This window comes from Rhinopithecus roxellana, unplaced genomic scaffold (genome assembly GCF_007565055.1).
Source record: "Rhinopithecus roxellana isolate Shanxi Qingling unplaced genomic scaffold, ASM756505v1 contig4249, whole genome shotgun sequence".
Taxonomy (NCBI): Eukaryota; Metazoa; Chordata; class Mammalia; order Primates; family Cercopithecidae; genus Rhinopithecus; species Rhinopithecus roxellana.
Window position 1 is genome coordinate 4,096 of NW_022143117.1, and position 20,282 is coordinate 24,377.

Genomic DNA, 20,282 nt, shown 5'->3' on the forward strand with positions numbered 1-20,282 from the left:
AAGCCTGCTGCTTTTTATGACCTCACTTGCCGAAACTCAAGCCACGCCTGGGTAAGTACATTCTGCACACTCCATAAACAGGTGCCAGACTGCCGCGTCATCACATTTTTGCAAGTTTTTTTTTTTTTTTCTTTTTGTATGTGTGTTTCCACATTATTTACGGCGGAATTTGCCCAGGTGCAAACAGGAAGCCCTGGGAGCAGTTGTCCTATTTTAGAAAGACAGGTTTGTTCCCGGCCCTACTGCATAAAGGGCAAGAGAGAAGTGAGAGGTTCCTGGCGGAAGGCTCCTTGCAAGGGACAGTTCTGAGCTGCTAGGTGCGGCCAGTCAGATGGCAGGGGCCGCTTTAATTTGGATAAGCCTTCTCCGAAAGGAGCCCTGCTGATGTAATAACGGGGAAAATCCCTGTGTGAAAGGCCCTGAAACTGACGGGCTGGGAAACGCTGATTCCCCGTGGGCAGGAATGCTTGTCTAATCGCGACGGCTCTGCACAGCTCCTGCCCAGGTATGAAGTGCAGCGGCTTGCACCAGTGCTAGGGCGGAGATGCACTGTTTGCCCGACTGTTTGGGGTGTGTCAGGGGCTCTGCTTAGAACTCGCACAATTCTGAACGGAGGAGGAGAAAGTCCAGTTACTGAAGGGCAGAATTTCCATGCGCCTGCAGCCTCCAAATCCAGACCACCCCCGAATGTAAGTAGGAGGCAGAGATGTGTGCACCTTCGGTTCTGTCTTGGGAAAGCCCGAGAGGGTGGTGGTTGCAGAGTTCCCTAGAAGAGGATTCCAGGAAGCCAGGCTTCCCTCAGTGGTTTTACAATTTACACCTCACCAGGAGTTTTGCCGGTCTCTTTAGTCTGTTTGTTTAAAACCTAGTTCAGATGCCTTGATTTTAATAAGGTTATTGTATTTAATTTGGTTAATGATTGTCACAAATTAGTATTACGTTCAACCTTATGATTCAACCTGGAAGATACAAGGAAGTTAATAATTGATAAGGCAATGATTCTTCTAACACTCAATATTTTCTAATGAGGGATCATCTTCCAAATGAACATAAAAAATAAATGGAAGTGATTAATTTTAAATGCATGTAGATTTTTACATTCTCTGAGCATGTGGTTGTGTGTGAATGTGTGTGTGTGTGTCTACAGCAAAAGGCAAGAAAGGATTAAGGAGTCATATCCTTTTGATTAAAGGGTTAGGAGTGAAAGAATCGACTGCTGTCGGGACGTCACTCACAGTTTTCTCAGTTTGGAGGCATTTTAATTGGGCCTGTTCGAACCATTTTCTTTTCCAGTGATGGTTCAGTACACATAGTGCAGGGTGACTATGCAATCAATGTTGCTTAAATAAATAAGCAAGTCAATGGGTGAATTTTAAACTCTCTGAGGAAATACTATGATGAAAACCATATTTCCATGAAGAAATCTTCAATTAGAAGGATGGAGTTTGAGGTTTATTTCCAACTTTTGGCCTCCCCAAACTGGGTCTTTGGCAAGCTCCTTCCGTTCTCCAGCCTGAGTTCCCCCACTGGGTTAGACTGGTCATCTGTACGGCTCCAGCTCTGAAAGTCTATGATTCTTAAAGATTTTCTGTAATTTAGTTTTTCTAACTGGAAAAAGTGAAAGTAATACCTCTAGGCCTGAATATATGATAGCATCATATGGAATTCAGTTGGATGAGGTCAGTAAATGTACTGGGCTTCTCCATGAATTGTGTGGGAAGCACCCTGATTACGATGATCATTAATAGGCCGGGTGTGGTGGCTCACACCTGTAATCCCAGCACTTTGGGAGGCTGAGGCGGGTGGATCATGAGGTCAGGAGTTCAAGACCAGCCTGGCCAAGATGATGAAACCCTGTCTCTACTAAAAACACAAAATTAGCCAGGCGTGGTGGCGGGTGTCTGTAATCCCAGCTACTCTGGAGGCTTAGGCAGGAAAATCGCTTGAACCCAGGAGCCAGAGGTTGCAGTGAGTTGAGATCGCGCCACTGCATTCCAACCTGGGTGACGGAGTGAGACTCCGTCTCAAAAAAAAAAAAAAAAAAAAAAAGAGAAAGAAAAAGAGAAAGAAAAAAATAGATCATTAATAAACCATGTCACTAAGTGAGCCCATGAAATGATTCTAGTTGACTTGGCAGTATGCTGCCTTACATGATCTCGTCTGGTCCCAATCACCCATTTTCCTTAGCAAGAAAGCCATTCTGCCTTGATAAAAAGTGTGTGCAGAAGTGAAACTGATTTGATGAAACAAGTGTTTAGAGTAAAAAAATAAAAACCATATGTTGTTGGAGAGCAGTGGATTTCACGCCTCCTGATGTCTGACACTGAGCTCTGCCGTCACCAACAGTGGGAAACCAGCCACACTCTGAATTTCCAAACTGAACACAATTAGAAACAGAAAATAATCTGACAAGCAGCATTCCTCAGGCTCTTTGGCAAACGGACCCCTTTTGTCACTCCGTTTGTATATATACGTATATGTGTATGCTGGCACTAGCTCAGAGTCAGTAACAAACCTGTTTTTCAGAAGTGTCTGCCAGCCCCGGGGTGGGGAGTGAAAACACCAGCCCGTATTGGGAAAGAAACCTGGGTGGCAGCTCGTGAAAGAAAACCCTTCAAAAGTAATTTTCCATGATGTGGCTGTAGAGATAAACATTTCCCATCATCTGGCTTTTGAGTTTGGGGAGATGAGCAGACAGAAAAAACCTCAGATCTTTTTCGTTTCACAGATGTTTATACCCTTTTGTTTCTTCCAGTCACCTCTGACAAAATTCTGGGGACGCTGGGTACCCTGAATCACCATGGGCAATGAGAACAGCACCTTGGACAACCAGGTGGGTGTCAGGAAGCTTCTCTCTCGAGATACATGGTGCTCTTGGCTGACCTTGACTAGGTTCTTCTTATAGCGTCTCATCTTCACCCAGGAAGGAACAAGCCAAGACAGCTTCTGCATAGATGCGTGCAAGCATTTATGGATCTATGCAGCCATTTTTCATTTCATTGGAATTCTCTTACGATTAAGGCTAGCTCTAGTTAAGGCCAGAAACACTAATTCTACTTATTATTTATTATTATTTTTAAAGACATGGTCTTGCTCTGTCACCCAGGCTGGAATGCAGTAGCATGATCATAGCTCACTGCAGCCTCAAACACCTGGACTCAAGTGATGCTCCTGCCACACAGCCTTCCATAGCAATCCTCCTGCCACACAGCCTTCCACAGAGATCCTCCTGCCACAAAGCCTTTCAAGTAGCTTGGACTACAGGCATGTACCACCACACCTGGCTAATTTTTAATATTTAGGTTTTGCAGAGATGGGGTCTGGCTATTTTGCCCAGGCTGGTCTTGTACTCCTGGACGCAAGCAATTCTCCTGCTTTGGCTTCCCAAAGTGCTGAGATTACAAGTATGAGCCACCATTACAGGCATGAGCCACCAGACCTGGCTTTACTTTTTATTCTGTCTTCTAAAACTGACCTAAGAGAGGTTGGCACATTTTTCCTAGGTTGTGTCCATCAACTTACATGGATTTAGCAGAGGTTAAAATAAAACCTTTCCATGCTCCTCCCCCAAATAAGGCTATGGCCATTAAAAAATGATTTTGAAATCTCTCAGCGTTGGGCAGATTAAACGTAAGTGGTCATTCTCATGTTAAACAAGATGTTCACAATTGAAGAATGGATTTTAACTGCTTAATTGTGCGTCGGCTGAGATATTACAACCTATTCAAATCTTTCATTATCTACTTTAAGTTTGAAAGTTTTAACTTAATGCCTTGGTGAACAAAATCAGGGAGACACTTTCCCATTTATCTCACACAAACTGGAAAGTTTGGATTATGACATTGAGTTCCTTGAATGAGAAAATTGGATCTAAAACCCCTCATACTGTAATTCATTTTCCCTCTGCCTTTTTCTTCCGTACAATTTTTTTTTTTTTTGGACAGAGTCTGTCTCTGTCACCGAGGCTGGAGTGCAGTGGCACAGTCTCCATCTCCCGCCGGGTTCAAACGATTCTCCTGCCTCAGCCTCCTGAGTAGCTGGGATTACAGGGGCCTGCCAACATGCCCAGCTGATTTTTGTATTTTTAGTAGAGACGGGGTTTCACCATGTTGGCCAGGCTGGTCTCGAACTCCTGACTTCAGGTGATCCACCCTCCTTGGCCTCCCAAATTGCTGGGATTACAGGCATGAGCCACTGCGCCTGGCCTCTACAATTTTCTTTTCTCAAGCAAGAAAACAAAGGGTCAAAAGAAAAGTTGTCAAACTCCAGTGTCTTTAGGGGCAGGCCAGAAACAATAATTGTGTTAAAAGACTGGGTCTGAGACAACAGGGAGAGGCAAATGCTCTGGCAAACAGGGAGTTCTTGTCCTACTGTCTAAAGACAGTAGCCACCGTCAGCTCCAGTGGTCGATTGCCCTGTGGGAAGGTGGGCCCAATGTTCTGAGTTCAAAATAACTCAGAAACCCATATTTTTCTATGAAATGTTAAGTTGTTAATTTAAACTTATTATTTTGAGATATCAGTAGATTCACATGCGGCTTAAAGAAACAATACAGAGAGCCCAAGTATGGTGGCTCACATCTCTAATTCCCGCACTTCGGGAGGATGAGGCAGGAGGATAGCTTGAGCCCTGGAGTTAGAGATTAGCCTGGGCAACATAGGGAGACTCCGTATCTACCAAGGAAAAAAAATTAGCTGGGTATGGTGGTGCACACCTGCAGCCCTCACTACTCAAGATGCTGAGGTGGGAGGATTGCTTAAGCCTGGGGGGTCAAGGCTGCAGTGAGCCATGTTTGCACTGCTACACTCCAGCTTGGGCAACAGAGCAAGACCCTGTCTCAAAAAGAAAGAAAGAATAAAGAGAGGTCCCATGTACCATTACTTAGTTTTCCCCAAGGGTAACATCTTGCCAAACTATAATGCAATATGATAACCTGGATACTGACATTGATACAGGCAAGATAACCGAGCATGCCCGTCACCAGGGGATTACTCTTGTCGCCCTTCTATAGCCAGGCCCACCTCTCTCTCCTCTGATCCCTAACCCCTGGTAACTGCTATTCCTATTCCCTATTGTTCCCTATTTCTGTAATTTTGTCATTTCAAGAATGTTACATAAATGGAGTCACACAGTAAGTGACCTTTAAGGATTGGCTTTTTTTTTTTTTCTCTCTCAGCATAAATCTCTTGAGATTTATCCAAGTACTGTGTGTATCAACAGTCCATTCCTCTTTATTGCTGAATAGTATTCCAGGAATAGATGTACTGTACATTTTGTTGAACGATTCATCCATTAAAGCTCATTTAGGTTGTTTCTAGTTTTTGTCTTTTACAGACAAAGCTGCCATGAACATGTGTGTGCAGGTGTTTTTTGAGAACACATGTTTTCATGTCCCTAAGATAAACACCCAAGTGTGCAGTTGCCAGGGTGTATGATAGTTGCATGTTTAGTTTGATATGGAGCTGACAAACTTTTCTAGAGTTGCTAAGGCATTTTTCATTCCCACCAGCAACGTATGAGGGATCCGGTCTTTGGACCCTGGCTGTCATTTTGTGGTGTCACTTTTTGGTGTTGCTATTCTGATGGGGTGTTGTGACATTTCCACGTGGTTTTAATTTACATTTTGATTATGGATGAAGTTGTTGAACACCTTTCATGTGCTTATCTACCATCTACATATTCTCTTTGGTGAAAAATCGGTTTATGTCTTTTGCCCATTTTCTAACTAGATTATTATTATTAATATATATGTTTTTTGAGACGGAGTCTCGCACTGTTGGCTGGGCTGGGGTGCAATGACATGATCTCGGCTCACTGCAACCTCTGTCTCCCGGGTTCAAGCAGTTCTCCTGCCTCAGCCTCCCGAGTTGCTGGGATTACAGGTGCGTGCCACCATGCCCGGCTAATTTTTTGTGATTTTAGTAGAGACGGGGTTTCATTATGTTGGGCAGGCTGGTCTTGGACTCCTGACCTCGTGATCCGCCCACCTCAGCCTCACAAAGTCCTGGGATTACAGGCGTAAGCCACTGCACCTGGCCTAGTATTTTTATTATTTTTAAAGAGTTTTCAGAGTTCTTTATATAGTCTAGATCCTAATCCTTTGTCAGCTCATGGTTTGCAGATATTTTCTTCCATTCTGTAACATGTCTTTTTGTCCTCTTAAGAGCATTTTTTACAGACCAAAAGAGTATAATTTTGATAAGGTACAGTTCATCAGTTTTTGCTCTTAGGAGTGCTGCTTTCGGTATCAAATCTAAGAACTCTGCCTACACCAACATTCTGAAGATTTTCTGCTGGTTTTTTTTGCTAAAAGTTTTGAAGTTTTACATTTTATATTTGAGTGCATGATTTATTTTGAGTTAATTTTTGTGTGAGGTACACAATTTAGGTATTGCACATTTTCTGGGTTTGGACAAAGGAATAGTATCATGCAGGGTAGTTTCACTGCCCTAGAAATCCTCTGGGCTCCACCTACTCATCCTTCCCACACCCCTCAATCCCTGGCAACCATTAATCTTTTTACTGTCTACAGAGTTTCGCCTTTTCCAGAATGTCATGTGGTTGGATCCTACAGTATGTAGCCTTTTAACATTGGCTTCTTTCACTCAGTAATGTCCATTTAAGGTTCCTGCATGTTTTTTCACTACTTGGTCATTGCTTTTTAGTACTGAATAATTTTCCATTGCCTGAATGTACCAGTTTATTGATCTACTGAATAACATCTTGGTTGCTTCCAAGTTTTGGCAATTATAAATAAAACTACTGTAAATGTCTGTGTGCCGGTTTTTGTGCAGACGTGTTTTCAGCTCCTTTGGGTAGATACCAAGGAGCGAGATTACTGAATCATGTAGGAGTATGTTTAGTTTCGTAGGAAACCACCAAACAGTCTTTCAAAGTGGCTGTACCGTTTTGCATCCCTACCAGCTGTGAATGAGAGTTCCTGTTCCATATCCTCCCCAGCCTTTCATGTTGTCGGCATTCCGGATTTTGGGTCGTTCTAATAGGTATATAGTGGTATCTTGTTGCTTTAATTTGCATTTCTCATAGGATGTGAAACGTCTTTTCATATGCTTTTTTTGCCATCTGTGTATCTCCTTTGGTATGGTGTCTGTTCAGGTCTTTGCCCCATTTTAAAGTTAGGTTGTTTGTTTTCTTATTGTTGAGTTTTACAAGTTTTTTGTATATTTTGGATAAAGTGTGTCTTTTGCAAATAATTTCTCCCTGCCTGTGGCTTGTCTTCTCATTATCTTGAGGTTGAGGTTCTTTTTTTTTTTAACCTATGAATGTCCATCTTTTTTTTTTTTTTTTTTTTTTGAGAGGGAGTCTCGCTCTGTTGCCTTGGCTGTAGTGCAGTACCGCAATCTCGGCTACCTGCAAGCTCTGCCTCCTGCGTTCACAACGTTCTCCTGCCTCAGCCTCCCGAGTAGCTGGGACTACAGGCGCCCGCCACCACGCCTGGCTAATTTTTTGTATTTTTAGTAGAGACGTGGTTTCACCGTGTTAGTCAGGATGGTCTCAATCTTCTGACCTCGTGATCCACCCGCCTCGGCCTCCCAAAGTGCTGGGATTACAGGCGTGAGCCACCGTGCCTGGCCAGAATGTCCATCTTTCTAACAACATTTGTAAAAGAATATTTTTCCTCCATTAAACCATTCCTGCTCCACTGTCAAAAATCAGTTAGGCATATTTGTGTGGCTCTGTTTCAGGGTTTCCTATTCTTGTCCATTGATTGTCTTGATTACTGTGGCTATATAATAAGGCTTGAAATCTAATTTTATTCTTTTCCAAAATTGTTTTTGCTATTCTTGCACCTCTAACTTTCCATATTAATATTAGAATAAATCTGTCCATGTCTACAAAATACTTTCTGGGATTTTGATAGGAATTATAGTCCAATTATAGATTAATTTGAGGAGAATTGACTTCTTTACTATATTGAGTCTTCCAATCTGTGAACACATGGTATGTCTCTCCATTTATTTAGGTCATCTTTATTTATTTATTTATTTATTTATTTATTTATTTTATTATTATTATACTTTAAGTTCTAGGGTACATGTGCATAACGTGCAGGTTTGTTACATATGTATACTTGTGCCCTGTTGGTGTGCTGCACCCATCAACTCGTCAGCACCCATCAATTCGTCATTTATATCAGGTATAACTCCCAATGCAATCCCTCCCCGCTCCCCCCTCCCCATGATAGGCCCCGGTGTGTGATGTTCTCCTTCCTGAGTCCAAGTGATCTCATTGTTCACTTCTCACCTATGAGTGAGAACATGCGGTGTTTGGTTTTCTGTTCTTGTGATAGTTTGCTAAGAATGATGGTTTCCAGCTGCATCCATGTCCCTACAAAGGATGCAAACTCATCCTTTTTTATGGCTGCATAGTATTCCATGGTGTATATGTGCCACATTTTCTTAATCCGGTCTGTCACAGATGGACATTTGGGTTGATTCCAAGTCTTTGCTATTGTGAATAGTGCCGCAATAAACATACGTGTGCATGTGTCTTTATAGCAGCATGATTTATAATCCTTTGGGTATATACCCAGTAGTGGGATGGCTGGGTTATATGGTACATCTAGTTCTAGATCCTTGAGGAATTGCCATACTGTTTTCCATAATGGTTGAACTAGTTTACAATCCCACCAACAGTGTAAAAGTGTTCCTATTTCTCCACATCCTCTCCAGCACCTGTTGTTTCCTGACTTTTTAATGATTGCCATTCTAACTGGTGTGAGATGGTATCTCATTGTGGTTTTGATTTGCATTTCTCTGATGGCAAGTGATGATGAGCATTTTTTCATGTGTCTGTTGGCTGTATGAATGTCTTCTTTTGAGAAATGTCTGTTCATATCCTTTGCCCACTTTTTGATGGGGTTTGTTTTTTTCTTGTAAATTTGTTTGAGTTCTTTGTAGGTTCTGGATATCAGCCCTTTGTCAGATGAGTAGATTGCAAAAATTTTCTCCCATTCTGTAGGTGGCCTGTTCACTCTGATGGTAGTTTCTTTTGCTGTGCAGAAGCTCTTTAGTGTAATTAGATCCCATTTGTCAATTTTGGCTTTTGCTGCCATTGCTTTTGGTGTTTTAGACATGAAGTCCTTGCCCATGCCTATGTCCTGAATGGTACTACCTAGGTTTTCTTCTAGGGTTTTTATGGTATTAGGTCTAACATTTAAGTCTCTAATCCATCTTGAATTAATTTTCGTATAAGGAGTAAGGAAAGGATCCAGTTTTAGCTTTCTACTTATGGCTAGCCAATTTTCCCAGCACCATTTATTAAATACGAAATCCTTTCCCCATTTCTTGTTTCTCTCAGGTTTGTCAAAGATCAGATGGCTGTAGATGTGTGGTATTATTTCTGAGGACTCTGCTCTGTTCCATTGGTCTATATCTCTGTTTTGGTACCAGTACCATGCTGTTTTGGTTACTGTAGCCTTGTAGTATAGTTTGAAGTCAGATAGCATGATGCCTCCAGCTTTGTTCTTTTGACTTAGGATTGTCTTGGCAATGCGGACTCTTTTTTGGTTCCATATGAACTTTAAAGCAGTTTTTTCCAATTCTGTGAAGAAACTCATTGGTAGCTTGATGGGGATGGCATTGAATCTATAAATTACCTTGGGCAGTATGGCCATTTTCACGATATTGATTCTTCCTATCCATGAGCATGGTATGTTCTTCCATTTGTTTGTGTCCTCTTTTACTTCACTGAGCAGTGGTTTGTAGCTCTCCTTGAAGAGGTCCTTGACATCCCTTGTAAGTTGGATTCCTAGGTATTTTATTCTCTTTGAAGCAATTGTGAATGGAAGTTCATTCATAATTTGGCTCTCTGTTTGTCTGTTACTGGTGTATAAGAATGCTTGTGATTTTTGCACATAAATTTTGTATCCTGAGACTTTGCTGAAGTTGCTTATCAGCTTAAGGAGATTTTGGGCTGAGACAATGGGGTTTTCTAAATATACAATCATGTCATCTGCAAACAGGGACAATTTGACTTCTTCTTTTCCTAACTGAATACCCTTTATTTCTTTCTCTTGCCTGATTGCCCTAGCCAGAACTTCCAACACTATGTTGAATAGGAGTGATGAGAGAGGGCATCCCTGTTTTGTGCCAGATTTCAAAGGGAATTTTTCCAGGTTTGCCCGTTCAGTATGATATTGGCTGTGGGTTTGTCATAAATAGCTCTTATTATCTTGAGGTACTTTCCATCAATACCGAATTTATTGAGCGTTTTTAGCATGAAGGGCTGTTGAATTTTGTCAAAAGCCTTTTTCTGCATCTATTGAGATAATCATGTGGTTCTTGTCTTTGGTTCTGTTTATATGCTGGATTACGTTTATTGATTTGCGAATGTTGAACCAGCCTTGCATCCCAGGGATGAAGCCCACTTGATCATGGTGGATAAGGTTTTTGATATGCTGCTGAATCCGGTTTGCCAGTATTTTATTGAGGATTTTTGCATCGATGTTCATCAGGGATATTGGTCTAAAATTCTCTTTTTTTGTTGTCTGTCTGCCAGGCTTTGGTATCAGGATGATGTTGGCCTCATAAAATGAGTTAGGGAGGATTCCCTCTTTTTCTGTTCATTGGAATAGTTTCAGAAGGAATGGTACCAGCTCCTCCTTGTACCTCTGGTAGAATTCAGCTGTGAATCCATCTGGTCCTGGACTTTTTTTGGTGGGTAGGCTATTAATTATTGCCTCAATTTCAGAGCCTGCTATTGGTCTATTTAGGGATTCAACTTCTTCCTGGTTTAGTCTTGGAAGAGTGTAAGTGTCCAGGAAATTATCCATTTCTTCTAGATTTTCTAGTTGATTTGTGTAGAGGTGTTTATAGTATTCTCTGATGGTAGTTTGTATTTCTGTGGGGTCAGTGGTGATATCCCCTTTATCATTTTTTATTGCGTCTATTTGATTCTTCTCTCTTTTCTTCTTTATTAGTCTTGCTAGCAGTCTGTCAATTTTGTTGATCTTTTCAAAAAACCAACTCCTGGATTCATTGATTTTTTGGAGGGTTTTTTGTGTCTCTATCTCCTTCAGTTCTGCTCTGATCTTAGTTATTTCTTTCCTTCTGCTAGCTTTTGAATGTGTTTGCTCTGGCCTCTCTAGTTCTTTTAATTGTGATGTTAGAGTGTCAATTTTAGATCTTTCCAGCTTTCTCTTGTGGGCATTTAGTGCTATAAATTTCCCTCTACACACTGCTTTAAATGTGTCCCAGAGATTCTGGTATGTTGTATCTTTGTTCTCATTGATTTCAAAGAACATCTTTATTTCTGCCTTCATTTTGTTATGTACTCAGTAGTCATTCAGGAGCAGGTTGTTCAGGTTCCATGTAGTTGAGCGGTTTTGATTGAGTTTCTTAGTCCTGAGTTCTAGTTTGATTGCACTGTGCTCTGAGAGACAGTTTGTTATAATTTCTGTTCTTTTACATTTGCTGAGGAGTGCTTTACTTGCAATTATGTGGTCAATTTTGGAATAAGTGCGATGTGGTGCTGAGAAGAATGTATATTCTGTTGATTTGGGGTGGAGAGTTCTATAGATGTCTATTAGGTCTGCTTGGTGCAGAGATGAGTTCAATTCCTGGATATCCTTGTTAACTTTCTGTCTCGTTGATCTGTCTAATGTTGACAGTGGAGTGTTGAAGTCTCCCATTATTATTGCATGGGAGTCTAAGTCTCTTTGTAAGTCTCTAAGGACTTGCTTTATGAATCTGGGTGCTCCTGTATTGGGTGCATATATATTTAGGAGAGTTAGCTCTTCCTGTTGAATTGATCCCTTTACCATTATGTAATGGCCTTCTTTGTCTCTTTTGATCTTTGATGGTTTAAAGTCTGTTTTATCAGAGACTAGGATTGCAACCCCTGCTTTTTTTTGTTCTCCATTTGCTTGGTAGATCTTCCTCAATCCCTTTATTTTGAGCCTATGTGTGTCTCTGCATGTGAGATGGGTCTCCTGAATATAGCAGACTGATGGGTCTTGACTCTTTATCCAGTTTGCCAGTCTGTGTCTTTTAATTGGAGCATTTAGTCCATTTACATTTAAGGTTAATATTGTTATGTGTGAACTTGATCCTGCCATTATGATATTAACTGGTTATTTTGCTCGTTATTTGATGCAGTTTCTTCCTAGCCTCGATGGTCTTTACATTTTGGCATGCTTTTGCAATGGCTGGTACCGGTTGTTCCTTTCCATGTTTAGGGCTTCCTTCAGGGTCTCTTGTAAGGCAGGCCTGGTGGTGACAAAATCTCTGAGCATTTGCTTATCTGTAAAGGATTTTATTTCTCCTTCACTTATGAAACTTAGTTTGGCTGGATATGAAATTCTGGGTTTAAAATTCTTTTCTTTAAGAATGTTGAATATTGGCCCCCACTCTCTTCTGGCTTGCAGAGTTTCTGCCGAGAGATCTGCTCTTAGTCTGATGGGCTTCCCTTTGTGGGTAACCTGACCTTTCTCTCTGGCTGCCCTTAAGATTTTTTCCTTCATTTCAACTTTGGTGAATCTGGCAATTATGTGCCTTGGAGTTGCTCTTCTCGAGGAGTATCTTTGTGGCGTTCTCTGTATTTCCTGAATTTGAATGTTGGCCTGCCCTACTAGGTTGGGGAAGTTCTCCTGGATGATATCCTGAAGAGTGTTTTCCAACTTGGTTCCATTTTCCCCCTCATTTTCAGGCACCCCAATCAGACGTAGATTTGGTCTTTTTACATAATCCAATACTTCTCACAGGCTTTGTTCATTTCTTTTTCTTCTTTTTTCTTTTGGTTTCTCTTCTTGCTTCGTTTCATTCATTTGATCCTCAATCGCTGATACTCTTTCTTCCAGTTGATCGAGTTGGTTACTGAAGCTTGTGCATTTGTCACGTATTTCTCGTGTCATGGTTTTCATCTCTGTCATTTCGTTTATGACCTTCTCTGCATTAATTATTCTAGCTGTCAATTCTTCCACTCTTTTTTCAAGATTTTTAGTTTCTTTGTGCTGGGTACGTAATTCCTCCTTTAGCTCTGAGAAGTTTGATGGACTGAAGACTTCTTTCCTCTCGTCAAAGTCATTCTCTGACCAGCTTTGATCCATTGCTGGCGATGAGCTGTGCTCCTTTGCAGGGGGAGATGCGCTCTTATTTTTTGAATTTCCAGCTTTTCTGCCCTGCTTTTTCCCCATCTTTGTGGTTTTATCTGCCTCTGGTCTTTGATGATGGTGACGTACTGATGGGGTTTTGGTATAGGTGTCCTTCCTGTTTGATAGTTTTCCTTCTAACAGTCAGGACCCTCAGCTGCAGGTCTGTTGGAGATTGCTTGAGGTCCACTCCAGACCCTGTTTGCCTGGGTATCAGCAGCAGAGGTTGCAGAAGATAGAATATTGCTGAACAGCGAGTGTACCTGTCTGATTCTTACTTTGGAAGCTTCCTCTCAGGGGTGTACTCCACCCTGTGAGGTGTGGGGTGTCAGACTGCCCCAGTGGGGGATGTCTCCCAGTTAGGCTACTCAGGGGTCAGGGACCCACTTGAGCAGGCAGTCTGTCCCTTCTCAGATCTCAACCTCCGTGTGGGGAGATCCACTGCTCTCTTCAAAGCTGTCAGACAGAGTCGTTTGCGTCTGCAGAGGTTTCTGCTGCTTGTTTTGTTGTTGTTGTTTAGCTGTGCCCTGTCCCCAGAGGTGGAGTCTACAGAGACAGGCAGGTTTCCTTGAGCTGCTGTGAGCTCCACCCAGTTCGAGCTTCCCAGCGGTTTTGTTTACCTACTTAAGCCTCAGCAATGGCGGCGCCCCTCCCCCAGGCTTGCTTCTGCCTTGCGGTTAGATTGCAGACTGCTGTGCTAGCAATGAGGGAGGCTCCGTGGCCGTGGGACCTTCCTGGCCAGGTGTGGGATATAATCTCCTGGTGTGCCCGTTTGCTTAAAGCACAGTATTGGGGTGGGAGTTACCCAATTTTCCAGGTGTTGTGTGTCTCAGTTCCCCTGGCTAGGAAAAGGGATTCCCTTCCCCCTTGCACTTCCCAGGTGAGGCGATGCCTCGCCCTGCTTCAGCTCTCGCTGGTCAGGCTGCAGCAGCTGACCAGCACCAATTGTCTGGCACTCCCTAGTGAGATGATCCCTTACCTCAGTTGAAAATGCAGAAATCACTGGTCTTCTGTGTCGCTCGCGCTGGGAGTTGGAGACTGGAGCTGTTCCTATTCGGCCATCTTGCTCCGCCCCCTAGGTCATCTTTCTTTTCTTTTTTCTTTCTTTTTTTTTGAGATGGAGTCTCATTCTGTCGCCCAGGCTGGAGTGCAGTGGCGCAATCTCGGCTCACTGCAACCTCCACCTCCTGGGTTCAAGCGATTCTCCTCCCTTAGTCTTCCAAATAGCTGGGAGTACAGGTGGCCATCACCACGCCTGGCTAATTTTTGTATTTTTAGTAAAGACAGGGTTTCACTATGTTGGCCAGGATGGTCTTGATCTCCTGACCTTGTGATCCGCCCACCTTAGCCTCCCAAAGTGCTGGGATTACACGTGTGGGCCGCCATGCTGGGCCTATTTTCTTTTTCATTATCATTTCTGTAATCTTCAATGTATAGATCCTGCATATATTTTGTGAAGTTTATACCTAAGTATTAGATTTTCTTTGGAGTGACTGTAAATGGTATCATGTTTTTAATTTTGCTATTCACGTGTTCATTACTAATGAATGATTTTTGCATGCTGATTTTGTATCCTGCATCCTTGCTGAATTAACTTATTAGTTCCAAGAAGTTTGTTTGTTTTTGTAGATTTCTTGTAATTTTCTATGTACATAATCACTTTATTTGCAAATAAGGGCAGTTTTATTTATTTAGTTTTTCCCATTCTGTACAACCTACCTTCCTTCCTTCCTTCCTTCCCTCCTTCTCTTCTCTTCTCTTCTCTTCTCTTCTCTTCTCTTCTCTTCTCTTCTCTTCTCTTCTCCTTTCTTCTTTATTGCAGTGGCTAGGACTTTCAGTTCTGTGTTAAACAAGAGCAGTGAGAGGGGACATTTTTCCCTGGTTCCCAGTCTGAGGAGGAAAGCATTCGGTCTTTCACTGTTAAGCAAGATATTAACTGTAGTTTTTTTTGTTAAACATAATACTTGTAATCAAATTGAGGCAGTTCTCTATTCCTAGTTTGCTGTGGTTTTTTTTTATCGTGAATGAGAGTTGGGTTTTGCCCGATGCCTTCTCTGTGTCAGTCGATGTAATTGTATGATCTTTCTTCTTTGATCTGTTGATATATTGGATTACACTGATTGATTTTCCAATGTTGAACCAGTCTTGAATAATTATTTTTACACATTGTTGGATTCAATTTGCTAACACTTTGTTGAAGACTTTTGTATCTAAATTCGTAAGAAATATTGCTCTGTAGTTTTCTTTTATGTCTGGTTTTTGTATCAGGACAATACTAGCCTCACAAAATGAGTTGGGAAGTGCTTGCTCCTATTCTGTCTTCTAGAAGAGATTATGTAAAGAAATCCTACATTTAAAAAAAATGTTGGCAACTAATTTCAATTATTTTTAAGCACTCTGTGGGCCAAACAAACGTGCCTGCTGGCTGGGGTTGGCTCCGGGCACGTCTCCCAGTAATTTCCACTTAAAGGAATGTTCTGTCTTGTGTTTTAGAGTTGAGAAGGGCACAGCTATCGGGTGAGTGCCCTCAATGTGCACAGTACGGGCCACTAGACATATTTTGGCCTTTAGTCCTGCTCATTAACAAACCAAGCAGCTCAGGTTCAACCACTTCTTTGGGGTCTTATGGATCCTTTTGGACCCCAAGATCCCTGCAGGCCCCACTACTGGCTATAAACAAGATAGAGCAGTGGGCAGGGGGTGGGATGGGGTGGGGCAGGAGGTGTGTGATTTTGTGCTTCAGGGGACATTTAGCAATATCTCATGACAGTTTTTGTTGTCACAACTCAGAGATAGAGTGCCACTGGCATCTGGTAGGTAGAGGTCAGTGTTGCTGCAGAGTATTCTACAATGCACAGAACAGTCCCCCACAATAAAGAATTATCCAGCACTAAATGTCAACAGTGCTGAGGTTGAGAAACCCTAGAATACAGGAACATTTGACTTAACTGCTTTAACAGAACGCCTAGGGGAGGTGGGTACACTTCTTTAACCTGCAATGAATTTCTACCTGAATATAGGCAACATTGAAAATGGGTTACATTTTTCTCCTCATTACTTTCATGAAACCTCACTGTCCAGAATTGAATGTACATTGTTTACTTAGGATAGACTCATTAGAAACGGAATTGCAGTGTCAAACGAACGGATAGTACTTTCAAAAGGCTCTTGCTATGTACATTGTCAAAATGCCTTCCAAAATAGTGATGTCACTTCTCCCACCAGGGCATGAGAGCCTGTGTCACTGCATCCTTGCAGGTGATGGATGTTTTAATGCTTCAGATCTTTACTATTTAGAAAGGTTAAAATGCTGGTGTGGGGGTTCAATACCCGCATCCCACTCCACCTGTCCCTCATTTCTCACCTCCTACCAGCTCCTGACTCCATCTCCCCTCCTCAGTCTTCATTCCGCTTGAGTGAGCAGATGTTTTCCTAGCTCTGCAAGTTTTCACTTCTCCAGCCTCAGCCCAACATGACCCAGTTTGGCGGAGGTTTGGGTCATGTCTGGCTGAGGTTGGAGAAGTGGGGTTGCCTTTAGGATTCCAGGACCAGACGAGGGTCTGTCTTTGGTAGAGAAACAAGTAGGAATAAAGCGTGGGTGTGTCTGGCTACGAAACTCAGGGCTCTCCCAGGGAACTGGGGCTCCAGACCTATCTGTACCTGGTGACCCACAGCCATCCCAAGTCCCTCCAACCCAAACTCAGCTTCTGCCCCCATAATGCTCATCATCCTGTGATCCCCCTCTTGGGTACCATGATCCACCTGGCCATCCAAGACAGAAATCTGGGGGTCATCCCTGACTCCATCCACTCCCACCCCCACATCTGATAAGTCACCCTATGTTTAATTAATTAATTGATGAATGGCCTGGCCATTTAGCCTTCCAAATTTCTGGCTAATTAGAACTTTTTTTTAAAGTAGTAAGAGATAAAAGACCATCTTCAGTGACCATAAGCAGAAAAAGGGATTGTTGGCTTATAGAATTGAGAAGCCCACAGAGAGGTTCTGGCTGCAATAGTGGCTGAGTCCGGAGATTCAAAAGATGGCTCTGGGGACCCCTCTCACTGGGTCGTGCTCTACTTTCCTTTGTGATTCCCTAGTGTCCAGGGAGGTGCCCCCAGCCTGTGGAAAAGATGCCCGTGGCAGGTCCAGCCTTCCATGCTTCTTCCAGCCAATGGTCCAGCCTTCTCTTTTTTATCGAGACAGAGTCTCACTCTGTCACCCATGCTGGAGTGCGGTGGTGTGATCTTGGCTCACTTCAACCTCTGCCTCCTGGGTTCAGGCGATTCTCCTGCCTCAGACTCCTGAGTAGCTGGGATTACAGGTGCATGCCGCCACCCCCCAGCTAATTTTTGTATTATTATTTTTTTTCTTTAGCAGAGATGGGGGTTCACTATGTTGGCCAGGCTGGCCTTGAACTCCTGACCTCGGGTGATCCACCTGCCATGGCCTCCCAAAATGCTAGGATTACAGGCATGAGCCACCGCGCCCAGCCTCAGCCTCCTGATCAGCTCCCATAAGGAATCTGAGTGACCCTGATTGTGTCATGTGCCCTCTCTGAAGTCAATCACTGTGCCCAGAATATGGGACACTGATAGCCACGTGAGTCATACACTCACCCCAATAGGGCCAAGGTGGGCCCAGCTCTATACCAGCCGCTTCAGTATCCCTTGGAGCAGTTTCTCAAAGGACATAAAGGCAGCACATATCCGTGAAATGATCTTTTCTAACAGTTTTTCTCCTCCCCATCCCTGCTGTCACAACCCTACCCTGTCACACCTGGATCACTGTGAACACCTCCAAACTGCTATCTCTGCCCCAGTGGGCACACTCCTCATCGCACCCAGGCCCCTAGCCCCTCAGGAGACTCTGAGTATGAGTGCACTTGGAGGTCCCTGAATCCTGCTTGCTAGGGAATGTTTGGAAGGAAAGATGCAAGTCTGAAGAAACCTCCTGTTCACAGATTAAGGACCGGGCACTGAGGAGCAGCTGTGTCACCAGGGCAAGGGTGAGGGACAGGCCTGCACAGTCCTGGCCCTGTGTACTTCATACACCCTCGGGCTCCTGGTTCCTCCTCTCTCTCTGTTGTCTCATTTCTGGGACGCCGTGGGCAGCGTGGGAGCATGCCTCCTGGGTTTGGCCTGGGATATGTTCCACGATGCTGAATAAGGCTTATGTTGCCAGCAGAATGGCCAGGCGCGGTGGCTCACGCCTGTAATCCCAGCACTTTGGGAGACCGAGGTGAGTGATCACCTGAGGTCAGGAGTTTGAAATCTTCCTGGTCAACATGGTGAAACCCCATCTCTACTAAAAATACAAAAATTATCCGGGCATGGTGGCGTGCACCTGTAATCCCAGCAACTCGGGAGGCTGAGATAGGAGAATCGCTTGAACCTGGCAGGTGCAGTTTGCAGTGAGCTGAGATTACACCACTGCACTCCACCCTGGGCAACACAGCAAGACTGTGTCTCAAAAACCAACAAAACAACAACAACAACAACAAAACCCCACGAAAACAGCAAAGATTGTCCATCTGGTCCTGTTCCCTGTGACCTGTCCTAACGGTGAGATCCCTTTGCATTTCAGCAGGAGGACGCCGGCTTGCATAACGTCATCCTGTGGCCTCCAAACCCTGAGCCCCCACAGGTACTGGGGAATGTGCTGTTCTGCATGGCTTCCCTCTCAGGCCCCTTCCTAACGTCTAGATGGTTGTAAACATTTGGTGTGGCATGTGCATTTATATATTTAGGTTTTCTCCTCCTCCCTCTTCCATTGCTTCTTCCATCCATCCCAAATAAGTTGTAAAACACAGTCGAAATGGACAGTTTATGTTTAGATTTTTTAGGATAGTATTTTAGTGTGCCTGTCCAAGAACTGGCTTGGTTGATATGTTCCACAGTGCTGAATAAGGCTTATGTTACCAGCAGAAAGGAACGCAGATGCTGGGAGCCAATACTAACCCCTCCGAACTCTTCTACTTTAATATGATTTGTCCGCAAAGTGAAGCTGGGGATGGGGTGGGGACCCCACCTTTGCCGCCTGTGAGCAAAACCGAATCGTTGTAAAAGAAGATTAAATTCTGAATCAGCTGTCAGTATCATGCAACAATGTGCTAGCTGAGTTCCGCTGCTGTAAGCTCTGCCCAAAGTGTTTGCCATCCACTGGGGAAGATGGTAAATAAGGAACTTTGCATCATCTCACAGTACTTTTTCCCAGAGAGGACCTTGAGGTTAGTGTGTGTTATGGGTGTGGTCAGGGTGAGGCTGTAAAACCCCTGGCTCCTCACTGGCCTGCTCTGAAGTCCCCTTCACACCTGGCCAGGTGTGGCAGTCATCCAGGTGAAATGGTCTTTTAAAAAAGATTGGGTTGGGTGCAGTGGCTCATGCCTGTAATCCCAGCACTTTGGGAGGCCAAGGCGGGCAGATCACTTGAGGTCAGGAGTTCAAGACCAGCCTGACCAACATGGTGAAAATACAAAAATTACCCCAGGCGTGGTGGCACACACCTATAATCCCAGCTACTCAGGAGGCTGAGGCAGGAAAAGTGCTTGAATCCGGGAAGGCAGAGATTGCAGTGAGCCGAGATCACACCACTGCACTCCAGCCTTGGTGACAGAGTGAGACTCTGTCTCAAAAGAAAGAAAAAAAAAAAAAAAGCTGCTCTCCCCTGGAGGATGGCTGTTAGGTGGGTGCACCTGATGCATTTGTTCCTCTGCAGATCCCAGCAAGCAGTGATGTTTAAGGTTGTGAAATAACCAATTTGCATAGAGCACTGTGAAAACCTTTTCATACGTGTGAGTTCATCTGCTTCTCCTCATTATTCCATGATCTGGGCTGATGACTCATGTTTTGTAGACTCAGAAGGAACCTCGGAAGGTTAATCATCCCGGGTCATTTGGGTGAGTGGAGGAGAGTGAGAATTGGAACTCTGGGTCACTCAGGCTGCTGGGCCAGTGGTTTTCAAACTGGGTTCTGGGAAATCCTGGAGCCAACAGCAATGCTTCCTGGACTGGCTGAGGACAAAGAGGAAGTGGAGAGGGGAGAATCCAGCTTCCTGCCCCCGACCCTTCCACCAGTGCAACTTACCCTATATGGCCTTATAATGCAAGATAGCTCTTAGAAGAAAATGTTTTGGGGCCAGGCGCAGTGGCTCGTGCCTATAATCCCAGCAC

General features: G+C 43.7%; 1 long non-coding RNA gene across 1 annotated transcript; it reads left to right on the forward strand.

The window, feature by feature from the left end:
* Window positions 1–318: 318 nt before the first annotated feature.
* Window positions 319–18,757, forward strand: LOC115895999. Its single transcript, XR_004056033.1, has 3 exons — window positions 319–689; window positions 2,756–2,833; window positions 18,698–18,757. It is a non-coding gene; the product is annotated as an uncharacterized LOC115895999 (long non-coding RNA).
* Window positions 18,758–20,282: the final 1,525 nt, after the last annotated feature.